We start from the raw sequence: 24,751 nt of genomic DNA, 5'->3' as shown, positions 1-24,751 counted from the left end.
AATCATCAGGAAGGCGATGTTACAAGAAGGGGCATTGCATTAATTCTTGACAAATTTGCAGCTGAGCTGTATTCGTCATTTGACAAATTGTTTAACTGCGCTTTTTTTCTCAGTGTTCAGAAAATCTTTGATGTGACGAAACATAGGATTTCACCAAGCAAACTGTACCTGCTTGGCTTTTGAGCTCCCTTTTTCGCTATCCTTGAGAATTTTTTGTATAGTCGTTCATTATTAAATTAAATAACCAAACTGAACCTGGTGGTAAACTGCCAATATGTAAACTGCTGGGTACTATATTATCTTCCATACTCTTTAAAAAAATTTAATCACTAATGGCTTCAGCTCGATAACTTCAGGTGCTTGGTCTTCCAGTGCATGGACAGCACAGTTTTGCTCACAGATCAAGTACACTTTGAGACAGCAATGCATTAGTTGCAGGAAAACATAAATTATATGCTTAAATCATTTTCTGACAATAGAATTTCAGTTAACGCACAAAAAAAATGATCTCTTTCAGGAATATTTCAAAGGCTAACAGATAGAGTGGTATTTTACTTAACCATGGTTCTCTCTCCTGCAGCTGTAATTCAATAGAATATGTGAACTGAATCAAATATCCTAGCATATTCTCTTATACTATAGTGGTAGCTTATTATGGTATGTTTGTGTCACATTACGGAAGATTCTGTGGTTGCTCTTTAATGTGAAATTCTTGGCTCTAGTAACCATGATAAAAAAAACAATATTAGAACTCAGATATGATACTCTTAGATAAGGTATTACAATATTTGTTTCAACTCCTTCATGTTTGCCATGTGGGCAATATAGCTTGAAGAATGTTTGAAATGTGTTTTGAATAGCTGTCTTATGTCACCAAGTGTTCGCATTTTCCTGTTTCTAGGTCTTTCCATAGTCTTTTTTACAAACAGACATTACTCATCATTTAGATATGAAACTTTTCAACAAAATCCACTTCCCATCGGAACCACAAAATTTTTGCTAGGTATAGGAAGGCAGCACACTGGCATATATGCACCTGACAACTTTGGTGGATTACACAAAGAGCTCTTTACTGTACCATCTGTGCACAGCCTAAAGGGCCAGCTGAAGCTGCTGTATTATTCTTCAGTGTTTTGCTGCATTACCACACACAGTCTTTTGGCAGTGAAAAAGATGTGTGTGTGTGTGCGTGCAAGTTAAATGAAAGTGCCTTTCCAAGATGGCATCTTGGGAAAGAACATAAATAAGGTGAGGCTGAAAATGTTTAATCACGGCACAATAGAATCTATGTCATGAAAAGCAATTCTACTAGATAGCACACTTCTTGCAAAATCACATTCTCATTATTGATACACTAGGATCAGTATGACTGTAACATATCAAAAAGGAAAAAATTAATCTGTATTTGTTGTGCCTGTAATAATTGTTTCTTGTAGCTTTTGCTTGTTTTGATTCTCCGGTAGGAGTAATTGCACAGTTTGGCCTTATGTATCTACAATTGTCTGGCTGTTTGTAATCTTTAATTTAATATTGTGTGAATGGAAGAAAAACAGCAAAGAGGTCTGTTACACTGTCAGGCATTCATTTATGCCTTTTCAAAAATGTGTGGGCAGAATGAGTGCAGTACATTTTATTTCTTTGCTCAGTAAATGACCTGATTTGAAACTTTGCAAGCATTGTTCTGAACATACTGATATATGATTGATTTAAACTGCAATCTGGGCCTTTAAATTCTTTTACAGGGGCTGTTGGCTCTTATTGGCTCTTACTGTCTGCATCATTTCTTCAGTGAGCACAGGCTCATCTGATGATATTTTCTTCCATGCTTCACCTTTAATGGGTGCTTTACACAATTTTCTTGCCTCAGCAGCTTTGATAACAACTAAAGTCAAGAGCTTTCAACCTGACATCTTAACAATAAGCAAATTATTTCTACTTCTATTTAATAAGAAAAGTTCAGCTTTGTGATGACCAAGTAACCATATGACCCATGTCCCACATTGCAGTTCTAATCCCTACTGTATCTCTCTGCTTGATGAAAATGCCGTCATACCTTTCAATGAAATTTAAGTGGGTCTTGTACAAATATTGCACTTACTTGAAGGAGCTTTAAGCCTTTTTTTCTACAGTCATGAAGGCAGTAGCTGATAAGCTATAGTTCAGGTGAAATATAATTTGCTTTCACTGGGCAATTGTCATCTGGATTTACATACGTGCAAGGGAAACATCCTAAACTGAGAATTTGACATAGCTGCAGCTGATATGAACTAATATTACTCAGTCTCAACCAGAAATCTGTTGGCCACAGTTTCAAATTAAGAATCATAGCTGTTTGCTAATATATGATGCCACACCTTCTCTTGCAAAGCAGCTTCACTGTTCGAGCTGGAACCAAGTGAAACTGTGTAATCAAAACTGAAGTGTGCCTGAAATATCATTGCAAATTGTTCTAGTTAATGACATAATAAAAGCCAAATGTTTGTCCTAGTCAATAGCAGGTCAACTTCACAAGAATGGCAGATTTCGACTGGTCACCAGCTATGGAAACCACAGGGTTGTGTGTGATCTCAGCAGGGGTCAGTTGGGATTTGCCAGACTAAACTGTCTACATTTTCAGTTGATACCAGTCAAAAACCTGCAGGTATTGCAGCTGTGTTAAGGCTTCTGCTGTAATCTTTCTCTGCACGGTGTGTCCCAGCTGGGATTAGTTCTTTTATGAGGAATTAACAGCTCTTAAAGGGATCTGCTTTTCTGAGCTTGAAAAACAGTAGTAGGGAATGAAGTGTGTATATACTTTAGTGACCGCAGTGGGAACTGCTCGAGGAAAGAGCTGGGTATGCACTCGTAGGCGTGGCTGCGAGCGCTCCTGGCCCGTGCAGTTTCGCCCATTTGGGCACCCCAAACTCAGTGCACTGCAGCCGAGAGAATCACAATTTGAGGAATCTAAAAACTGATGCGGATATTATGGTCAGCTATAATAAGAGGCATTACTGTAACTGGTAAAAAGTTAAATATTATATATTAATTTACAAGCTTGCGGGTTAAATAAATATCGTAGCTGTATTTAATCTATTTAAAAAATTGCCACATTCAGTGAAACACTCTGTAGGCCATCACTTTTGGACTAATTATAGCTTGTAGAGTACTTTCTGGAAGATAAATTAGGATTGGCATATATACTTTGCAACTGAAATCTCTCACATTCACCAGCTGAATTAGTTTTTTTATTTTTTTTTTTGTTTCTGCAATACACACTTTACTTATTTTCTTCTTCAGTGACTACTAAAAATTTCACATTTCAGTAAAAACCAGTTCAGCTGCAAATGTCGGTGCACATACTACGACGCATTTCGCTAGTGATTACTTCTCTGTTGCAAGCGATCAACCTGTGCCAGCTCGCCCCGCTACCCATGCTTCTGGCCGAAAACCTCAACTGCAGCCATGGAATCAGCATTCTTGAATATGCATGACATCTGTGGTCATGTTGTCCAGGTGGTGATGTACGTGATTTGTGTGCATCTGGGAGAGACAATATGAAGTTAAATTTTTTTGGGCTACACACATGTGTGTACGACCTAAAGTGAGAGTTGAGAGTGCACTCAAGTGTCCACATATAGTTTTTAAATGCACCAGAGCATCAAATGCAACAAAACACATTGCTGCAGAGTTTTTCATAGGACCGCAAAAAAAAAAGTAACAGCCAGGAAACATAGCAGATGAATGTTTTGAGTGAAAAAAAATTGTGCACTGTTGCCTGCAGTTTTTTTTATTATTATGAATTGTGCGCCATATCCTTTTCTGTAATTAGCAAGGCTGTGTGGTTCTCAGGATCGTTCTGCATGAGCAAAGAAGACCAAACAACACAAGTGATGAGTGTGCCATTTTTTCCATGATGCTATGCCAACTATATATATAGCTCAAATTTTGATTCCGCTTCTGAGCAGCTGTCTGTGGAAGGGTTTTAGCAGCTAAGAGGGAGCATGCCTGGAGCGTGCGAAGGTGCGGTACGCGCGCTCCTCTTCGCTGTTATCGCGGTGGCCACATTAATCCCATAGGATCATCGCCTATTGAAATCTCGAAATTGTGTATCTTAAGGTGCAGGTGACAAGAATAAAGCGGATGGTAGAAACAAAACCGTCGGAGCCAACGCGCGCAACTGCATCTCGTGTGCCGTCTGCCGCGGCATAGTTTCGTTTTCGCGCGTTAGGGTCGTTCGCGCTGGCATCGCAGCGGCGATGTAACTGTGCCAACAGCCGCACCAAAAATCACCTATTCTGCAAGCGTGCTCGCTTTGGCGTGGGGGCTTCCCGCCAGAAGTCGCCTAACACAGCGGCGGACAAGCGCCGATAGAGTGTATAGTTTCGCTTTTTCTACCCGGCACTGACATTGCACACGCATTGAACAAATGCCGGAACGGTGTAAACTATCACCGCGAGGCGACTTCCGCGGCATGCGATGCGGAAATGATGCAACAATTGCATTATGTAACGGATACAGGCGATCGAGTTTCAATTACGTATACATGGGTTTCGATCTATGGCAGCTGGACTGGCTCATGAAAACGTAGCACTGCTAAAATTCAGCAACCGCGAACGTAACAGCGGGGTTCTACTCGAGGTTTGTTTTGCAGAAAAAAAAAATCAATCCTTCCACTTTTCATTGTGAGGACTATATATGAGCGCCAGCTGCGGAACAACATATCATGCGTACTTCCATCTCGTATCGATATCACCGTTTCCCTGTACCGCACGCAAGCACCACGATCAGTGCTTTTAGTGGCAAAACCTATTGTGCTCGACCTTTCCTCAAACACACGCACACGGTGAACTCTCGTTGTTTCGTGCTCGCTTTCTTAGCTCAAACTTTTGGTCAAATTCTATTCGAACTGAGGGTGCCAGGAGTGGACACGTGTGTGCGGCACGGTGGTTTTGTAGCCGCGTGCTGTTCTCTTTGAGCAGTCTTATATTTATGTTTGTTGCGAGTAAACTTTTGAGATTTGCGCCAAGACTTTTGAAGATGAAGGCAAGGACCATCACGTTTAGAGCCAAATTGTGTGCGCGCCATGAAAATGATATATATCGTTGCAGCGCCAATCGCCAATGGTCGGGCATAAACTGTTAAGGGTCTGAAAATTTGTTCAAATCATGCCGATTTGAAATTAAGGGTAAGGGGACCGAAAATAGTTCTCCACACAGAGTTCGGAATAAAGAAAGCCCGACCAGAGAGTTTAATTCATTCACCGGTCTTGTCATTCTTACGCGACCGCTCATCAGCACTGGCAGCATTAGCGTCGCCTCATAGATGCCACTCGATCGGCCTCGCACGTTCTAAAATAAACTGGTCCCACGTCGTGACAGGAGCGCAGGGAAAAAAAAAAATAACTGCAGTGAAGCAGCCGCAAAGACCACAACCCACACCAAGCAACGCGCGCATAGTGCATGTAATGGCCTTTCATAGACTATCGGTCCGGGGGCTGTCGAAAACACGATGGCCGCGTGCAGCACGCTGCACTGCCATGCTTCATCATCGGCCAGGACAGGTAAACTGGACGGCCGTTGAATAAGCGTGTACTGCCGGCAGTTTTGTCGCACTGAAATACGAGATTTTGACGGGACCGAAGTACCTTTTCGTAAATACCGCAGATTTGAATGAAGCGATTTCCGTGTGTGTACAGTACACACCCTACATACCTCTCGGGCAATAATGGCCCTTAGCAGCTAAGAAGGGTTAGAGCAAGAAAAAAATTAAATCTGACATTAACAAGTGATGCGAATTCAATCAGCCACTGTTCTGTTTGAGGAAAGATAGGTCAGAAACGGTAAGAGAAGACTGTAAATCGAATTTACCAAATATCATTTTAAACTTTTAGGGCCCTTTGTTAACAGGTAAAGACCAACATTACCCAGTTTGTGCACCCAAAGCATCACCATGAAAACTGGGTGAAACCCAATTCCTGCTCAAAAATTGCCTTCAAGAGAAATGTAGTTTGCAACAGACTGAAGCTACCGTATAGAAATTGGCAGATGTCTTGAACCTGAAAACAATGGATGAACTAGCCACGTGATGTTTTCCATGTCATGTTGCATGGCATGAATTACCGTGGAAGAGTTTTCTTTATGCTCTTTCAGAGTGCAGTTTAGGGAGATACCAATTTCACTAACTGCCAGCGAGAGCCAAGCGCTACAGAATCTGCCTAGTTTGCAGTGGGTTGGAACCCCAGTAGTGCTAGGATGGTTGCCTAGCCTTTTTGAAATACCTACAAAGACCATTCAGTTAAAAGCACCCAGATGACAATATTCAGCAAGAGCTTTCCTAGCACTGTCAGTGCTGAATGAGGTGGTGGTATAGGCAGAAGCATCCCACATCAAGGGATGGTGCAATCAGAAAAGATGCTACCTACCTGTAAAAGAAAGTTGAAACTGGCCCCTCCTATGCATCGAAAGTACACGTGCAGCACCCACGAACATTCATTACCTGATCTACATTTTCACGGGGCTTCAGTACCCTTCTAGCAGTAGTCTCAGAGCAGCTTGTCAGTGAAATTTCTTTTCCTCATAAACTTTGTGCAACATTTTCTGCTGCAGGGGCATAAACAGAAAGGCAATATGCGGCTCTGCAGAGGAAACAATGTGGAGGCTGGGTACGGTCTCAACCGACTGTTTTGTAACATGATTTTTCTATAGGGCTAACCAAGTTGTTAGTAATCTATTCATATGCTTCATTAATCACCGACAAGGCACGTTGGTAGGAATACTTTATTTGGCACAGCAGTTCTGGCAGCAATGGGTATATTGTCATTCTGCTTGTAGGCCAAGGTGCAGACTTGTGAGCATGTTCTTGAGCCAGTAGCCTGGAACGATGAATAGGTGCCTTGGACCAGAGAATGCTGCGTCATGCAAGGTCGGTTGCTGCAGTCCCTCCCCTAGTGTCAGCCATATGCAGGGTTGGATGCCATGAAAAGAGAAAACAAAAGTGGGCAAGCTCAGAAAAGTAAAATGCAACTAATAAACCACCAGGAGAAACCCACAAACAAATGCACACACAAAAAAATGGAATGCATGCAAGAGAGAAAAAGATAAGAACATCTCCCAATTGTGTTCAGGAAAGTAAAAACAGTGCTAAATTCTACACAAACCACACAGAGAGACTGACAAGACGGGCGCTGCAGTCTGTGTGGTTTGTGTAGAATTTAGCGCTGTTTTTACTTTCGTGAACACAATGTCACACCAACTAGCCCAGGAAAAGGTACTGTTAAACATCGCTTAACAGACTATCGCAGCAGCCTACGCACTCCTGTAGTGGCCTTGTGCATGGACATTTGAAAGACCTAAGAAAAAAAAAAAAGGATAAAAGCAACATTGTTGAATATGTGCTGGAAGAACCACACTCAAAAAGAAGTGTGCACAGAGCTCAAGAGAGAATGAAAATAGTCAAGACAAACAACGGAAGGTTTTCACTGGGTCAGACCAGTACTAATTAAGAGAATGAAATTATCAGGTTTCAAGTCTTGGCAGTTAAGCTTGGCCAACCCACAACACGCCGCATTTCCTTTTGCAGCTTCCGACACTGGCACACAGGAGGTCAAAAGCTCCATATACTAAACCCAAAATCTTAAAATGGGGGACAACAAATTTTTGGTTGGTGTCTGTTTTTTGGTTGGCCCCAGGGCACATATACATGACACATGCTGCACGATTCATATATGCACTATAAATAATTTATTACCGTGCTACTTATACTGAGCGGTTTCGCTTTCTGAGCGCCGGGGTGTGTTATGACGTCACTCCTAAGGAAGAGCATCAACCCTGGTCACGCGGGCTCCAAAAGTAGACAAAGGGACTGCTGCGTCGTCTGCTCTCGTACACATGCTGTGCATAGCAGGGCTTTTCGAATTGCCGGCCGGTCCTATGACATGCTTAGCAAAGCCAAGCGGGTGAGGGGCAATGTCGAGTTCTGAAACCAAGCAGCTCACTTGGGACGATCTCAGTCCGAATACGTGATTTCAGCATTGTATTTAGCTTTGGAACACTCTGGTTTGGTTTGGTTTATGCGGTTTAACGTCCCAAAGCGACTAAGGCTATGAGAGACGCCGTAGTGGAGGGCTCCGGAAATTTCGACCACCTGGGGTTCTTTAACGTGCACTGACATCGCACAGTACACGGGCCTCGAATTTCTCCTCTAAAGAAATTCAGCTGCCGCGGCCGGGATCGAACCCGTGTCTTTTGGGTCAGCAGCCGAGCACCATAGCCACTGAGCCACTGCGGCGGCCGCTTTGGAACACTCTGCCCATTCCAAAAGGATAAAAGGGTGCAACAATTTCTGGGAGTCTTTTTGGTGATCTTGCGAGTATATTGCGCATTCACAAGCAGATAAAATTTGTTTTGTACAATGCATTTTTAAAATAAATATTTGCTTTCCTTGCGCTTTGCTATGTATGAAATTAGACCTAGTTCTCAGCAATGCTCCTGTTCCCGTTGCAGCTTGGATAAGCCCTCGTGATCTAGATGCCCACTGAAAGCAGCATCTGCTTGCATTGGATGAAATGCACCCAGTGCAGTGCATTGCTGCTATCCACATTGCACATAAAATAAGAATCTAATCCCACTCAAACAAATATCTTTCCGCATGGTTTACATAGTCGAGTTTCCTTGCGGTGTGCACAGAATAACAAAAATCTGCGGACAAAAAGACTAAAATGTAGCCGTTAAATGCATTCCTGAGTTAAATATGCTATCTAGGCGAGCTGAAGCATTCAACAAAGAAAATGAAAACTGGGCGTCCAGCAAGCTACTCATTTTGAATTCCCGACGGCCGAAGCGAGAAACATAGTGGCGATAATAATGGACAGTATACATGATCAATTCACAGAAAAAAATTAATGAAGCTGCAAAAGCTGCATTGAAAAGAGATTTGCTTCCCCTGTTTGAGAAAGCTCCTTTTACGAAGTCCATCTCTTTATTATAGGTGGCTACCCTTTTCTTCATTCTTCCCAGCATTTGATGTTCTCTACCAAGTGCGTGGCAACATCAATTTTTTCATTTTGAAGCAGATAACAGCAATAAAATTCACAGCAAATGCAACTGAATATTCTAGAGTAGTTCAGATATCAATACAGATAGTTACAATTACAATAAAAACATGTTTCCTCAAAATGCAGCAATGAAACGGAATATTCTACACCAATATTTTACTTCTCATAATTTATCACATCCTAATGCTTACTAAGCATCTCAGTGAATGAGAGGAAATCATGTAGAAGGGTAAAATTTGCCCAAAGCATAACTGTGTGCAGGGAAAAACCTGACAGCTTGAATTTGTAAGGTGGCAAGTGGAGATGCTCTTGTCACAGTTCACACTGAAAAGGCGCATGACGTGATGTGGCACACTGCTGAGAAACAAAAGATTCCACGAAAAATCAATGAACAGCAGCTCAAGCCACAACGCGATTGAGAGCTTTGACAAGACTACGTCTTCCATGCTGCCTCGTGACACCTAGAGACAGCTCCCACCGTGAAATGCTGTCCCAGATGCACCATTCTGGACGGGACATGGCCCGCTTAACTTTTGTGTATGGGTTTCACCACACTGGAATCCCTAGCCATAACGGGCCCACAGATGCTGGCACATTTCAATTCGGAATCTCTGCAGCAATTTTGGCAGCTGTTTTCCTTCTCACCAGACGAAAAGTGCCTCAGTGATCTGGGCTCTTAGATTTGGAAATTTCTTAAAATTATGCTCACAAGTTTCTGCTCTCTTTTAATGGTTCATAAGAGTGGTGGCCATATGTGCTTTTACAGAAGAAACAAAGAGCACCACTTTGAGAAAATGCTGGAAAATTATCTAAACGAAACACTCCGCATGCTTTCAGGGGATTCATAAACTTCTCATTGTACTGCCAGAGATTATTTCAGGCTTTCAAAGATTGGTTTTTAAATCAGTGAAAAGTACTGCCGTTTCCTGCCTTTCCAATGAAGGCACCCTGTGCTCACACTGGCATCCCTTTCGACAGCAGCAATGCCATGGGACAAGCACCAAGAGATTTCCATAAAAAATATCAGCTTCCTATGACCTTATCACAGCTCGAACTGCAGAGAAACTAGCCTCTATTTGCTTGTTTCTGCAATGGCCCACAAGATTGATGAGGCCTGAGAGCAAGATTTTCAGATTGATTTTGATGCCACGCTAGGGTGGCGTGGCTCCTTGCATGAGTACACTGAAAGTGCATGAACTCTGCACATTGCTACGACTACGGCTTATTCCACAAAAAATACTTTTGAATGCAGCTATGTTTATCCATATGCACCAGCCCAAATTAACTGTCGAGTCCGGGAACCTGTACAGAATGAAACAGTATATACAATGCTCACATCATGGACGACAAGAAAAAGGCACCCAAAACAGACAGGCTGCCATGCCTCATACATGTTAGAAGCAAAAATATGCCACGCCAATGTGAACAGACCGTGTGCTGGGCACTCACAGTACCGTTGAAACTTGCGGCAGACCACTGCGTTAATTTCAGTCAGTACTTTTTTCCAACTTGGCCACTTTCTTGATCGTATTCCTCCCAATTCACTCATTTTTACAGGTAAAGAAAATTCCCCTGATGGTTCAAGGTTGCTACACACCCTGTAAAGCCATCACAGCCCTTCAGAGAAATATAGTAGAACCTTGCTATTCTGTTCTTGGTTCGTGTAATCTGCCGCATAACAAACCCAAAAATTATGCAAGTTACACTATATTTCTTCACAATATAAATCCTGGATAACTTTCTGAAACGATTCCCCGGTGTACATGTCCATAATTTCGTCAAATTCTGACGGCATGGTGCATTCATTGACTAAGAGGAAATGCCAGCCAAGCTAGTCATCATTTTTCGATACTTTGCCCAAATGCACCTGAGCACTGCGGAGAAGGCTATGAAAGAAAGCAAGGAGACAAAGCATCCTAAGAGCAGCGGCGGCTCCTCCACACTACACAAATGCAATGGGACAAAGTATCTGAAAATGCAAAGGAATAGTTGATGGACTGGATGTGCCATGAAGCTCCAGCCCCATGAAAAACGAAAATATAGAAAGAACTTGCAAGCGCTAGAAAAAGAGCTTTCCAAAATTTGTGCCAGCACACACACACACACACACACACAAAACTTTTAATGAAGTGAAAGTGCCAATAAATGCCAGGGATTAGGAAATGGCGCAAAACCTGGACATGGAGACAATCACGTGCAGACCAGCAATCAAATTTTTCGAAGCTCCTAATTCAAGCTTCTTGCATAAAACAGCACTTGCAACATCCAAGAAAAAAATAATAAAAGGAGACAAAAAAAGGGGGGGAGGGGGGGAAGGTGGCAAAAAAATTTGCAGACACCATCACGTCAGGATTTAGCATTAATTGAAAAGCAGAGTGCAATCACCTTGAAATCAGTGGGTGGCCAAGCGGCTGCCTAGGGAATTTCTCAGTGCCCTTAAGTCCTTATGCAAACGATACACACCACCCAGCTTGCCATATGTGACAATGCCCATGGGAAAAATGAATATTACACACCACACAGCATGTGCAGAGGAGGGAATGGCCACGAGCATTTTGGAGCAGTCTTTGTCGCAAGCCAAAATTCCATAGGAGCAGTTTTCCAGTTTTGTAGCCAGTGACCAATACTGAGAGAAGGTAAAGATACGTATATGCCAAAGTTTAAAAAACTACTGGCTGCACAGTTTTTTTAAACTGCATATTATTTAAAAGGAAAGTTCATGAGTGCTTTAATGCATACGCCACACTGACATAATAAGACATGTTGCTGACATGCCTAGCCTACTTGCAGCTGCTTGACGCATCTGGAAAGAGAACTCTTCCCTCCCATTGTAAGGAAAGGGGGGTGCCAGCCTGTCCCCACCACACCCGAGGCTCGTCACTAACCTGTTTGCAGGTGCAGGTGTACGAGCAGCCACGACCCTAGCCATGCAGACGTGCCACTGCTATAGCTACTGCTTATCGCTGTCACATGACTTGGCCTTTCTGCAGCAGATTTCAGTTTTCCTCCATGCGCCGCACCTATCATTGCTGCGTTGCCGGCTGATCTGCGCCACTGTGCAGCTGTGGTCCGGCCCCTTCTCATTGCGTTCTCATATTACCAACGCTGTCATGGATAGCGTGCTTCCCAAATTAAATAAGCTGCAGTGTGTCACATCAGGGCGAAGCTCTCAGTATTGACAGCCACGCTGCCTGTGAAGGGCTCTTTGCAGATGTTCTGCAGCAGGATGGCAGTGCCATCATCATCATCAGCCTGACTACGCCCACTGCAGGGCAAAGGCCTCTCCCATGTCTCTCCAATTAACCCTGTCCTTTGCCAGCTGTGGCCGTATCCCGGCAAACTGCTTAATCTTATCCGCCCATGTACCTTTCTGCCGCCCCCTGCTATGCTTGCCTTCTTTAAGGACCCTTAAGGACCAGCGGTTATTTTGCCTTAGGATTACATACCCTGCTCAAGCCACATTCGAGGCTGAACGGTAGCTATGCGGTTAAAAGGTTTCGTGTGCACATTTTAAAAAATTGATCAGGAATCATTTTTTATCAGGTAAGTGGATATATTCAGGCCGCTTTCAGTTTGGGCATATTGCCGCTTTGCACATAGTTTTTCTGCAGTGCTACGAGGTACACCTTAATGAGGTTTCACTGTACTTATGACTAGTAAGGTTGCTGAATTTGATGCATTTCAATGTGAAATCTGAACTGACTGATACACCTCCTGCAGTGAGGCCCATGACCCAAGTGTAAAAGTCAAGTTCTGATCTACTGCTATGCGATGCATTCAGAACAGGTGCTGCCCTCGATGGCCTCACAGATAACTTTGACAACAATGGCAACACAGAGATCAAAGTTTGCTCTCCACCATTGGTGCCATGTTTGCTGCTGGTCTAATGTCATTTTCCACAGTGGCCCACTCACAACTCACCCCAATCCTGACCGCGGTGCCAAACCATCAAACAACCTATAAGTGGTACTGTGCGGATGGATCTTATGGCCATGCCACTGCTCTAATTACATCACACCAATTTCTCTCACTCCCATGGCGACATTCAGAGCAAAGGTGGGGGAAGGAGGAAGTTGGAGCACCACAAAAGCCAAATGTACAACAGGGACACAATGCAGTGGCCTCGCTCAAAGCTCTTGCCCAGAGCTCAAACAGCACAGGCATGTCTGGCTGAGCTTACAACTTTTGTCACACCCAAGTTGACAGCTCACCAGCCACATATACCGCAACAATCACACACGCCAACAGTGCAAGATCTGGCGATATGATGTTAAGCCATCTGTGCTTTAACCAACCCGAAATTCTTACCACTCAGTCCAGTAGATGAACTCGGTTCTCTCCGGCGATACACCCAGCCATTACTGTTTACAGCTATGGTAAATTATCATTTCAACCTCTCAGATTCCCTCATCAAGAGGCATGAGGGCAATTGATTACTGTTTGGTTCTTCGGACCAAGAGGCATTAAGGAATAACTACAATTTCTGGGTAAACACTCCCTGAAGGGGCCACAGAAAATCCTCCACCAAAGCTGCGAATTATACTGTCTGAACAGAAACTACTTTTTGTTGTTTATTTATCAGTTTATCTGTACCTCAACGGCCCAAAGGCAGCATTACATAAGGGGTGGGCTGACATGTAACCTCCTGCCACAGAATTTTTCACAAAAAGCAAACTGAAGAGCTAAACTGCCCATCCCCATCCTTGAGGCTTTTTTTCCTCTCATAATTCCTGCTGCACTGGAAGCCCTATGTTGGTGCTTGAACCTGAATGCCACACACCCATAGGTGTGCAGCATAGCACCACGTAAGATCATGACAATGCCGCATTTGAGGTCAAGAGGTGCAAGTACACAAAACAGTAGGAACGAAACGAAAACACTAATGCTGTGTGAGTCATCCCTGTGCTCTATCTTTTGGCTGCCTCAAAAAGTGAAACTACAGCAAATATCGACTTTTAACTTGTGGGGGGGAAAAAAAGAGACAAACATAGAAGGAACAACACAAACAACGCCTCGTCCTTGTCTTTCCATGTGTTCTTCAAATATGGGAACTACTCCCTCGTTCAGCTACCTGTCCTACCTACATTCGCCTATGGCTTCTCGCCTCTGCTTGTCTCTAGGGGCACAAACGTTCCCGGTTTCACAGCAGGAGGCCCACTTTCAAAATTATAATTTGCTAGATCCGTAACAGCAGAGTTGCTTTGTTCACTATACGGGCAGGCTTTGTTCACCTGGTGTCTGCAGGTAAAAGCCACATTAAGAGTTAATGTTCCCACATTTTCTTTTTGTTTTTTCTTTCTACTTGACAGCCAGGGCGAAAAACTGCCACTCACTCGTGCAAAGCAAATGGCCACATAATCATCATTACCACAATGACCTGTCACACACTGCAACAGTGCCTTGTGAGCTTTATGCAACTCACAAGCTTCCAAAATATCAAAGGACATCAAGCACTTTGTCCACAATGATCCCCTTCTTAAGGACTCTTTGCAGTATCACCTGTAATAAGCTCTTAATAAAAGAAAGCTTGCTTTTCCAGTAGCCTCATGCGCTCCATGCTAGTTAGCTACGTGGGTCCAATCACCTTCCCCGTGTAATACTGAAGCTCAGTGCAGGTGGCACAGCACTAGTTTTAAAATTCACAGGAGGTGGAGAGCTCACCTAGTGGCGCCTTAAAGCCTTTGCTGCTTCCGCATTCTATCGTCCCATTTTGTTCAGCCTCTGCGCCAGCAAGAGAACGCCGGACTCGATGCAGGAATCGGGAAGGTCCGTGCATACAAGTAAACTGCATTTCGGTTTTTGAAGTGCCGTTTTCTGAAATGGAAATAAATTTAAAAGAACATGTTTACGCGCTGCAGACACCAAAGCGTAATCGCCTATCTCGCCGCAATTAGTGCCCCTGTTTCAGAAAGCGGCTCGTATGGATAAACAGCAACACAACTGTAAAATGAACCATTAAATCAGTAATCTATACACTTTTCTATTAGCGGGGGCACAAAAAATCGGACCGCGCACAAAACTCACCGCATAAACGGTTAGTTCAACTGGACTGTTAAAAGTTTCCCGCCTTTTTTTCGGGCGCAGGCTAACCATGCCTGTTTTACATGACCAAAAGTTACGTTTGGCCGGGCTGACAAAAGGTACAACATACTCAGAGCATATTCTCTTCTGTCGAACTGCACTGAGCTTTTGAGCAGAACTCAGGATAAAACAGACGAGTCTCACCTTTAGGGCCTTTGTGTCCACTGCCGGGCAAGCGGGCTCAGTGCTAGTCCTGGGTGATCTGCAAACACAAAATATTCGGGCGCAAGGAAGTTCAAAATGAAATGCCGAATGCCATATAACGGGCAATCACTCAATACATACAGTACATACATACCAAAAGACAGGAAGAACAGAGAAATTGCTCACGGGCAACACGAGCGCGCGTAGCTCCCACCGTCCGTCCATTCTCCTACTGCAAGCAATGCTCGGCTCGGCTGCTCGGCTGTAGCTCGGCTCAAACATGACAAAAACAACAAAAAAATGGCCGGACGTGGCGTCATTTTTTAAACCGGACGCGACGTCACGGGTGAAAATAACGCTTGCGTTATTGCGACCGGGTCGCAGGAGACACTTCCTTGTTTTTGTCATGTTTGAGCCGAGCTACAGCCGAGCCGAGCATTGCTTGCAGTAGGAGAATGGCCGGACGGTGGGAGCTACGCGCGCTCGTGTTGCTCGTGAGCAATTTCTCTATTCTTCCTGTCTTTTGGTATGTATGTACTGTATGTATTGAGTTATTGCCCGTTATATGGCATTCGGCATTTCATTTTGAACTTCCTTGCGCCCGAATATTTTGTGTTTGCAGATCACCCAGGACTAGCACTGAGCCCGCTTGCCCGGCAGTGGACACAAAGGCCGTAAAGGTGAGACTCGTCTGTTTTATCCTGAGTTCTGCTCAAAAGCTCAGTGCAGTTCGACAGAAGAGAATATGCGCTGAGTATGTTTTTGTACCTTTTGTCAGCCCGGCCCAACGTAACTTTTGGTCATGTAAAACAGGCATGGTTAGCGTGCGCCCGAAAAAAAGGCGGGAAACTTTTGACAACAGTCCAGTTGAACTAACCGTTTATGCGGTGAGTTTTGTGCGCGGTCCGATTTTTTGTGCCCCCGCTAATAGGAAAGTGTATAGACTACTGATTTAATGGTTCATTTTACAGTTGTGTTGCTGTTTATCCATACGAGCCGCTTTCCGAAACAGGGGCACTAATTGCGGCGAGATAAGCGATTACGCTTTGGTGTCTGCAGCGCGTAAACATGTTCTTCTTTTAAATTTATTTTCATTTCAGAAGACAGCACTTGAAAAACCGAAATGCAGTTTACTCGTATGCAGGGACCTTCCCGGCCGATTCCTGCATCGAGTCCGGCGTTCTCTTGCTGGCGCAGAGGCTGAACAAAATGGGACGATAGAATGCGGAAGCAGCAAAGGCTTTAAGGCCCCACAGGGTGAGCTCTCCACCTTCTGTGAATTTTAAAACGAGTGCTGTGCCACCTGCACTGAGCATCGGCTTTACATGGGGAAGGTGCTTGCATGAGGCAACTGGAAAAAGCAAGCGTTCTTTTAAGGCCTCTAAGCTTAAAGCCTTTTTACAGGTGATGCTTCAGAGACACCTGAAGGAGATGAACATTGTGGACAAGGTGCTTGATGTCCTTTGCTATTTTGGAAGCTTTTGAGGTGCATAGAGCTCGCAAGGCACTGTTGCAGTGTGTGACAGGTCATTGTGGTAATAATTACGTGGCTATTTGCCTTGCATCGGGTGGGCGGTAGTTTTTCGCCCTAGCCATCACAGGGAAAGAAGAAACAAGAAGAAAACTTGGAAATATTCACTCTTAAGATGGCATTCACCTGCAAACCCCAAGTGAACAAAGTCTGCCTGTATAGTGAACAAAGCAACTAAGCTGTCACGGATCAAGCAAATTGTAATTTTGAAAGTGGGCTTCCTGCTGTGAAACTGGGAATGTTTGTGCTCCTAGAGACAAGCAGTGGTGAGAAGCCATAGACGAGTGTAGGTAGGGCAGGTAGCTGAATGAGGGAGTAGTTCCCGTATTTGAAGAACACATGGAAAGATAAGGACGAGGCATTGTTTGTGTTGTTCCTTCTATGTTTGTCTCTTTTTTTCCCCACAAGTTAAAAGTAGATATTTGTTGTAGTTTCACTTTTTGAGGCAGCCAAAAGATGGAGCACAGGGATGACTCGCACAGCATTAGTGTTTTTGTTTCGTACCTAGTGTTTTGGGTACTTGCACCTCTTGACCTCAAATGCAGCATTGTCATGATCTTGCATGGTGCTATGCTGATAAAAGATGTGTGCAGCACACCTATGGGTGTGTGGCATTCAGGTTCAAGCACCAACGTAGGACTTCCAGTGCAGTAGGAATTATGAGAGGAAAAAAAGCCTCAAGGGTGGGGATGGGCAGTTTAGCTCTTCAGTTTACCTTTTGTGAAAAATTCTGCGGCAGGAGGTTACATGTCAGCCCACCCCTTTTGTAATGCTGCCTTTGGGCCGTTGAGGTACAGGTAAACTGATAAATAAACAACAAAAAGTAATTGCTGTTCAAACAATATAATTTTCAGCTTTGGTGGAGGATTTTCTATGGCCCCTTCAGGGAGGGTTTACCCAGAAATTGTAGTTATTGCTCAATTGCCCTCATGCCACTTGATGAGGGAATCTGAGAGGTCGAAATGATAATTTACCATAGCTGTGAACAGTAATGGCTGGGTGTATCGCCGGAGAGAACCGAGGTCATCCACTGGACTGAGTGGTAAGAATTTCGGGTTGGTTAAAGCACAGATGGCTTAACATCATATCGCCAGATCTTGCACTGTTGACGTGTGTGATTGTTGTGGTGTGTGTGGCTGGTGAGCTGTCAACTTGGGTGTGACAAAAGTTGTAAGCTCAGCCAGACATGCCTGTGCTGTTTGAGCTCTGGGCAAGAGCTTTGAGCGAGGCCACTGCATTGTGTCCCTGTTGTACATTTGGCTTTTGTGGTGCTCCAACTTCCTCCTTCCCCCACCTTTGCTCGGAATGTCGCCATGGGAGTGAGAGAAAGTGGTGTGATGTAATTAGAGCTGTGGCATTGCCATAAGCTCCATCCGCACAGTACCACTTCTAGGTTGTTTGCTGGTTTGGCACCGCGGTCAGGATTGAGGTGAGTTGTGAGTGGGCCACTGTGGAAAATGACATAAGAGCAGCAGTAAACATGGCACCAATGGTGGAGAGCAAACTTTGATGTCTGTGTTGCCATTGTTGTCAAAGTTATCTGCGAGGCCATCAAGGGCAGCACCTGTTCTGAATGCATCGCATAGCAGTAGATCAGAACTTCACCTTTACACTTGGGTCATGGGCCTCACTGCAGGAGGTGTATCAGTCAGTTCAGATTTCACGTTGAGACGCATCAAATTCGGCAACCTTACTACTCATAAGTACAGTGAAACCTCATTAAGGCGTACCTCGTAGCACTGCAGAAAAACTATGTGCAAAGCGGCAATATGCCCAAACTGAAAGCGACCTGAATATATCCACTTACCTGGTAAAAAATGATTCCTGATCAATTTTTTAAAATGTGCACACGAAACCTTTTAACTGCATAGCTACCGTTCAGCCTCGAATGTGGCTTGAGCAGGGTATGTAATCCGAAGGCAAAATAACCGCTGGTCCTTAAGGGTCCTTAAAGAAGGCAAGCATAGCAGGGGGCAGCAGAAAGGTACGTGGGTGGATAAGATTAAGCAGTTTGCCGGGATACGGCGGCCGGGATACACAGCTGGCGAAGGACAGGGTTAATTGGAGAGACATGGGAGAGCCCTTGGCCCTGCAGTGGGCGTAGTCAGGCTGATGATGACACTGCCATCCTGCTGCAGAACATCTGCAAAGAGCCCTTCACAGGCAGCGTGGCCGTCAATACTGAGAGCTTCGCCCTGATGTGACACACTGCAGCTTATTTAATTTGGGAAGCACGCTATCCATGACAGCGTTGGTAATATGAGAAGGGGCTGGACCACAGTGGCGCAGATCAGCCGGCAACGCAGCAATAATAGGTGCGGCGCATGGAGGAAAACTGAAATCTGCTGCAGAAAGGCCAAGTCATGTGACAGTGATAAGCAGTAGCTATAGCAGTGGCACATCTGCATGGCTAGGGTCGTGGCTGCTCGTACACCAGCACCTGCAAACAGGTTAGTGACGAGCCTCGGGTGTGGTAGGGACAGGCTGGCACCCCCCTTTCCTTACAACGGGAGGGAAGAGTTCTCTCTTTCCAGATGCGTCAAGCAGCTGCAAGTAGCCTAGGCATGTCAGCAACATGTCTTATTATGTCAGTGTGGCGTATGCATTAAAGCACTCATGAACTTTCCTTTTAAATAATATGCATTTAAAAAAAAGCACATCCGTATCTTTACCTTCTCTCAGTATTGGTCACCTGCTACAAAACTGGAAATCTGCTCCTAATAGAATTTTGGCTTGCTTCAAAGACTGCTCCAAAATGCTCGTGGCCACTGCCTCCTCTGCACATGCTGTGTGGTGTGTAATATTCATTTTTCCCATGGGCATTGTCACATATGGCAAGCTGGGTGGTGTATCATTGTTTGCGTAAGAACTTAAGGGCACAGAAATTCCCTAGGCAGGCGCTTGGCCACCCACTGATTTCAAGGTGATTGCACTCTGCTTTTCAATGAATGCTAAATCCTGACGCGATGGTGTCTGCAAACTTTTTTGCCACCTTCCCCTCTTTTTTTTTGTCTCCTTCTTTTAGTATTTTTTTCTTGGATGTTGCGAGTGCTGTTTATTATGCAAGAAGCTTGAATTAGCAGCTTCGAAAAATTTGATTGCTGGTCTGCACGTGATTGTCTCCATGTCCAGGTTTTGCACTATTTCCTAATCCCTGGCATTTATTGGCACTTTCACTTCATTAAAACTTTTTTGTGTGTGTGTGCTGGCACAAATTTTGGAAAGCTCCTTTTCTAGCGCTTGCAAGTTCTTTCCATATTTTCGTTTTTCATGGGGCTGGAGCTTCATGGCACATCCAGTCCATCAACTATTCCTTGGCGTTTTCAGATACATTGTCCCATTGCACTTGAGTAGTGTGGAGGAGCCGCCGCTGCTCTTAAGATGCTTTGTCTCCTTGCTTTTTTTCATAGCCTTCTCCGCAGTGCTCAGGTGCATTTGGGAAAAGTATCGAAAAATGATGACTAGCTTGGCTGGCATTTTCTCTTGGTCTCTGAATGCACCATGCCGTCAGAATTTGACAAAATTATGGACATGTACACCAGGGAATCATTCCACAAAGTTATCCAGGATTTATATTGTGAAGAAAAATAGCGTAACACGCATAATTTTTGGGTTTGTTATACGGCACATTACACGAACCAAGAACAGAATAGCAAGGTTCTACTATATTTCTCTGAAGGGCTGTGATGGCTTTACAGGGTGTGTAGCAACCTTGAATCATCAGGAGAATTCTCTTTACCTGGAAAAATGAGTGAATTGTGAGGGATACGGTCAAGAAAGTGGCGAAGTTGGAAAAAAGGACTGACTGAAATTAACGTAGTGGTCTGCCGCAAGTTTCAACGGTACTGTGAGTGCCCAGCACACGGTCTGTTCACATTGGCGTGGCATATTTTTGCTTCTAACATGTATGAGGCATGGCAGCCTGTCTGTTTTGGGTGTCTTTTTCTTGTCGTCCATGATGTGAGCATTGTATATACTGGTTCATTCTGTACAGGTTCCCGGACTCGAGAGTAAATTTGGGCTGGTGCATAGGGATAGACATAGCTGCATTCAAAAGTATTTTCTGTGGAATAAGCCGTAGTCATAGCAATGTAAAGAATTCATGCACTTTCAATGTACTCATGCGAGGAGCCACGCCACCCTAGCGTGGCATCAAAATCAAACTGAAAATCTTGCTCTCAGGCCTCGTCAATCTTGTAGGCCATTGCAGAAACAAACAGAGGCTAGTTTCTCTGCGGTTCGAGCTGTGATAAGGTCATAGGAAGCTGATATTTTTTATGGAAATCTCTTGGTGCTTGTCCCATGGCATTGCTGCTGTCGAAAGGGATGCCAGTGTGAGCGCAGGGTGCCTTCATTGGAAAGGCAGGAAACGGCAGTACTTTTCACTGATGGAAAAACCGACCTTTGAAAGCCTGAAATAATCTCTGGCAGTGCAATGAGCAGTTTATGAATCCCCTGAAAGCGTGCGGAGTGTTTTGTTTAGATAATTTTCCAGCATTTTCTGAAAGTGGTGCTGTTTGTTTCTTTTGTAAAAGCACATATGACCACCACTCTTATGAACCATAAAAGAGAGCAGGAACTTGTGAGCATAATTTTAAGAAACTTCCAAATCTAAGAGCCCAGATCACTGAGGCACTTTTCGTCTGGTGAGAAGGAAAACAGCTGCCGAAATTGCTGCACAGATTTTGAATTGAAATGTGCCAGCATCTGTGCGCCCGTTATGGCTAGGGATTCCAGTGTGGTGAAACCCATACACAAGAGTTAAGCGGGCCATGTCCCGTCAAGAATGATGCATCTGGGACAGCATTCCATGGTTGGATCTGTCTCTAGGTGTCACGAGGCAGCGTGGAAGACAGTCTTGTTAAAGCTCTCACTCGCGTTGTAGCTTAAGCTGTTCATTGATTTTTTGTGTAATCTTTTGTTTCTCAGCAGTGTGCCACATCACGTCATACGCCTTTTCAGTGCGAACTGTGACAAGAGCACCTCCACTTGCCAGCTTGCAAATTCAAGCTGTGAGGTTTTTCCCTGCACACAGTTATGCTTTAGGCAAATTTTACCATTCTACATGATTTCCCCTCATTCACTGAGATGCTCGGTAAGCATTAGGATGTTATAAATTATGAGAAGTAAAATATTGGTGTGGAATATTCAGTTTTATTGCTGCATTTTGAGGAAACATGTTTGTATTGTAATTTTAACTATCTGTATTGATATCTGAACTACTCTAGAATATTCAGTTGTATTTGCTGTGAATTTTATTACTATTGTCTGCTTCAAAATGAAAATTTCGATGTTGACACGCACTTGGTAGAGAACATCAAATGCTGGGAAGAATCAAATGCTGGGAAGGAAAGGGTAGCCACCTATAATAAAGAGATGGACTTCGTAAAAGGAGCTTTCTCAAACAGGGGAAGCAAATCTCTTTTCAATGCAGCTTTTGCGGCTTCATTAATTTTTTTCTGTGAATTGATCATGTATGCTGTCCATTATTATCGCCACTATGTTTCTCGCTTCGGCCGTCGCCAATTCAAAATGAGCAGCTTGCTGGACGCCCAATTTTAATTTTCTTTGTTGAATGCTTCAGCTCGTCTAGATTGCATATTTAACTCAGGAATGCATTTAATGGCTACATTTTAGTCTTTTTGTCCGCAGATTTCTGTTATTCCGTCCACACTGCAAGGAAACTCGACTGTGTAAACCACGCGGAAAGATATTTGTTTGAGTGGGATTAGATTCTTATTTTATGTGCAATGTGGATAGCAGCTACGCACTGCACTGGGAGCATTTCATCCAATGCAAGCAGATGCTGCTTTCAGTTGGCATCTAGATCACAAGGGCTTATCCAAGCTGCAACGGGAACAGCAGGATTGCTGAGAACTAGCTCTAATTTTATACACAGCAAAGCACAAGGAAAGCAAATATTTATTTTAAAAATGCATTGTACAAAACAAATTTTATCTGCTTATGAATGCACATTATACTCGCGAGATCACCAAAAAGATTCCCAGAAATTGTTGCACCCTTTTATCCTTTTGGAATGGGCTGAGTGTTCCAAAGCTAAATACAACGCTGAAATCGCGTATTCCGGCTGAGATCGTCCCAAGTGAGCTGCTTGGTTTCAGAACTCGACGTTGCCCCTCACCCGCTTGGCTTTGCTAAGCATATTGTAGTACCGGCCGGCAATTCGAAAAGCCCTGCTATGCACAGCATGTGTACGAGAGCAGACAACGCAGCAGTCCCTTTGTCTACTTTTGGAGCCCGCGTGACCAGGGTTGATGCTCTTGGGAGTGACGTCATAACACACCCCGGCGCTCAGAAAGCGAAACCGCTCAGTATAAGTAACACGGTAATAAATTATTTATAGTGCATATATGAATAGTGCAGCATGTGTCATGTATATGTGCCCTGGGGCAATGCAATATTTGAAACAAAGACGCCAACCAAAAATTTGGTGTCCCCCCCCCCCCCCCCCCCCCCCCCCCCCCCCATTTTAAGGTTTTGGGTTTAGCATATGGAGCTTTTGGCCTCCTGTGTGCCAGCGTCGGAAGCCTCAAAAGGAAATGCGGCAGTGTTGTGGGCTGGCCAAGCTTAAGTTCAAGACTTGAAACCTGATAATTTGATTCTCTTAATTAGTACTGGTCTGACCCAGTGAAACCCTTTCGTTGTTTGTCTTGACTATTTTCATTCTCTCTTGAGCTCTGTGCACACTTCTTTTTGTGTGTGGTTCTTCCAGCACATCTTCAACAATGTTGCTTTTATCCTTTTTTTAAGGTCTTTCAAATGTTCATGCACAAGGCCACTACAGGAGTGCGTAGGCTGCTGCGATAGTCTGTTGGGAGATGTTTAACAGTACCTCTTGCTGGGCTAGTTCGTGTGACATTGTGTTCAGGAAAGTAAAAACAGCGCTAAATTCTACACAAACCACACAGAAAGACTGCAGCGCCCGTCCTGTCGGTCTTTCTGTGTGGTTTGTGTAGAATTTAGCACTGTTTTTACTTTCCTGAACACAATTGGGAGATTTCCTTTTCTTTTTCTCTCTTGCATGCATTCCATTTTTTTTGTGTGTGCATTTGTTTGCGGGTTTCTCTTAGTGGTTTATTAGTTGCATTTTACTTTTCTGAGCCTGCCCACTTTTGTTTTCTCTTTTCATGGCATCCAACCCTGCATATGGCTGACACTAGGGGAGGGACTGCAGCAACTGACCTTGCGTGACACAGCATTCTCTGGTCCAAGGCACCTATTCATCGTTCCAGGTTACTGGCTCAAGAACGTGCTCACAAGTCTGCACCTTGGCCTACAAGCAGAATGACAATATACCCATTGCTGCCAGAACTGCTGTGCCAAATAAAGTATTCCTACCAACATGCCTTGTCGGTGATTAATGAAGCGTATGAATAGATTACTAACAACTTGGTTGGCCCTATAGAAAAATCATGTTACAAAACAGTCGGTTGAGACCATACCCAGCCTCCACATTGTTTCCTCTGCAGAGCCGCATATTGCCTTTCTGTTCATGCCCCTGCAGCAGAAAATGCTGCACAAAGTTAATGAGGAAAAGAAATTTCACTGACAAGCTGCTCTGAGACTACTGCTAGAAGGGTACTGAAGCCCCGTGAAAATGTAGATCAGGTAATTAATGTTCATGGGTGCTGCATGTGTACTTTCAATGCGTAGGAGGGACCAATTTCAAATTTTTTTACAGGTAGGTAGCACCTTTCCTGATTGCACCATCCCCTGGTGTGGATGCTTCTGCCTATACCGCCACCTCATTTAACACTGACTGCTAGGAAAGCTCTTGCTGAATATTGTAATCTGGGCGCTTTTAATTAAATGGTCTTTGTAGGTATTTGAGAAAGGCAACCGTCCTAGCACTACTGGTGTTCCAACCCACTGCAAACGAAGCGGATTCTGTAGCACTTGGCTCTCGCTGGCAGCTAGTGAAATTCCTATCTCCCTAAACTGCA

The 24,751-nt window shown here is 44.1% G+C and overlaps 2 long non-coding RNA genes across 3 annotated transcripts; one reads left to right on the top strand and one right to left on the bottom strand.

Annotated features, from left to right (window-relative positions):
• Window positions 1–6,741: 6,741 nt before the first annotated feature.
• On the bottom strand, window positions 6,742–15,643 carry LOC149358418 (uncharacterized). Of its 2 annotated transcripts, none has more exons than XR_016288671.1 (4): window positions 15,443–15,643; window positions 15,257–15,314; window positions 14,693–14,845; window positions 6,742–6,922 (listed from the first exon to the last, which is right to left on the bottom strand). It is a non-coding gene; the product is annotated as an uncharacterized LOC149358418 (long non-coding RNA). The 2 variants fall into 2 exon arrangements; XR_016288670.1 differs by having other exon boundaries at window positions 15,411–15,642.
• A 113-nt stretch (window positions 15,644–15,756) lies between these two features.
• On the top strand, window positions 15,757–24,149 carry LOC149358417 (uncharacterized). Its single transcript, XR_016288669.1, has 3 exons — window positions 15,757–15,936; window positions 16,357–16,513; window positions 23,969–24,149. It is a non-coding gene; the product is annotated as an uncharacterized LOC149358417 (long non-coding RNA).
• The last annotated feature ends 602 nt before the right edge of the window (window positions 24,150–24,751 follow it).

Source organism: Amblyomma mixtum, chromosome 2, assembly GCF_055824585.1.
Source record: "Amblyomma mixtum isolate Tamu chromosome 2, ASM5582458v1, whole genome shotgun sequence".
Taxonomy (NCBI): Eukaryota; Metazoa; Arthropoda; class Arachnida; order Ixodida; family Ixodidae; genus Amblyomma; species Amblyomma mixtum.
This window is presented reverse-complemented; position numbering and strand designations above follow the sequence as displayed.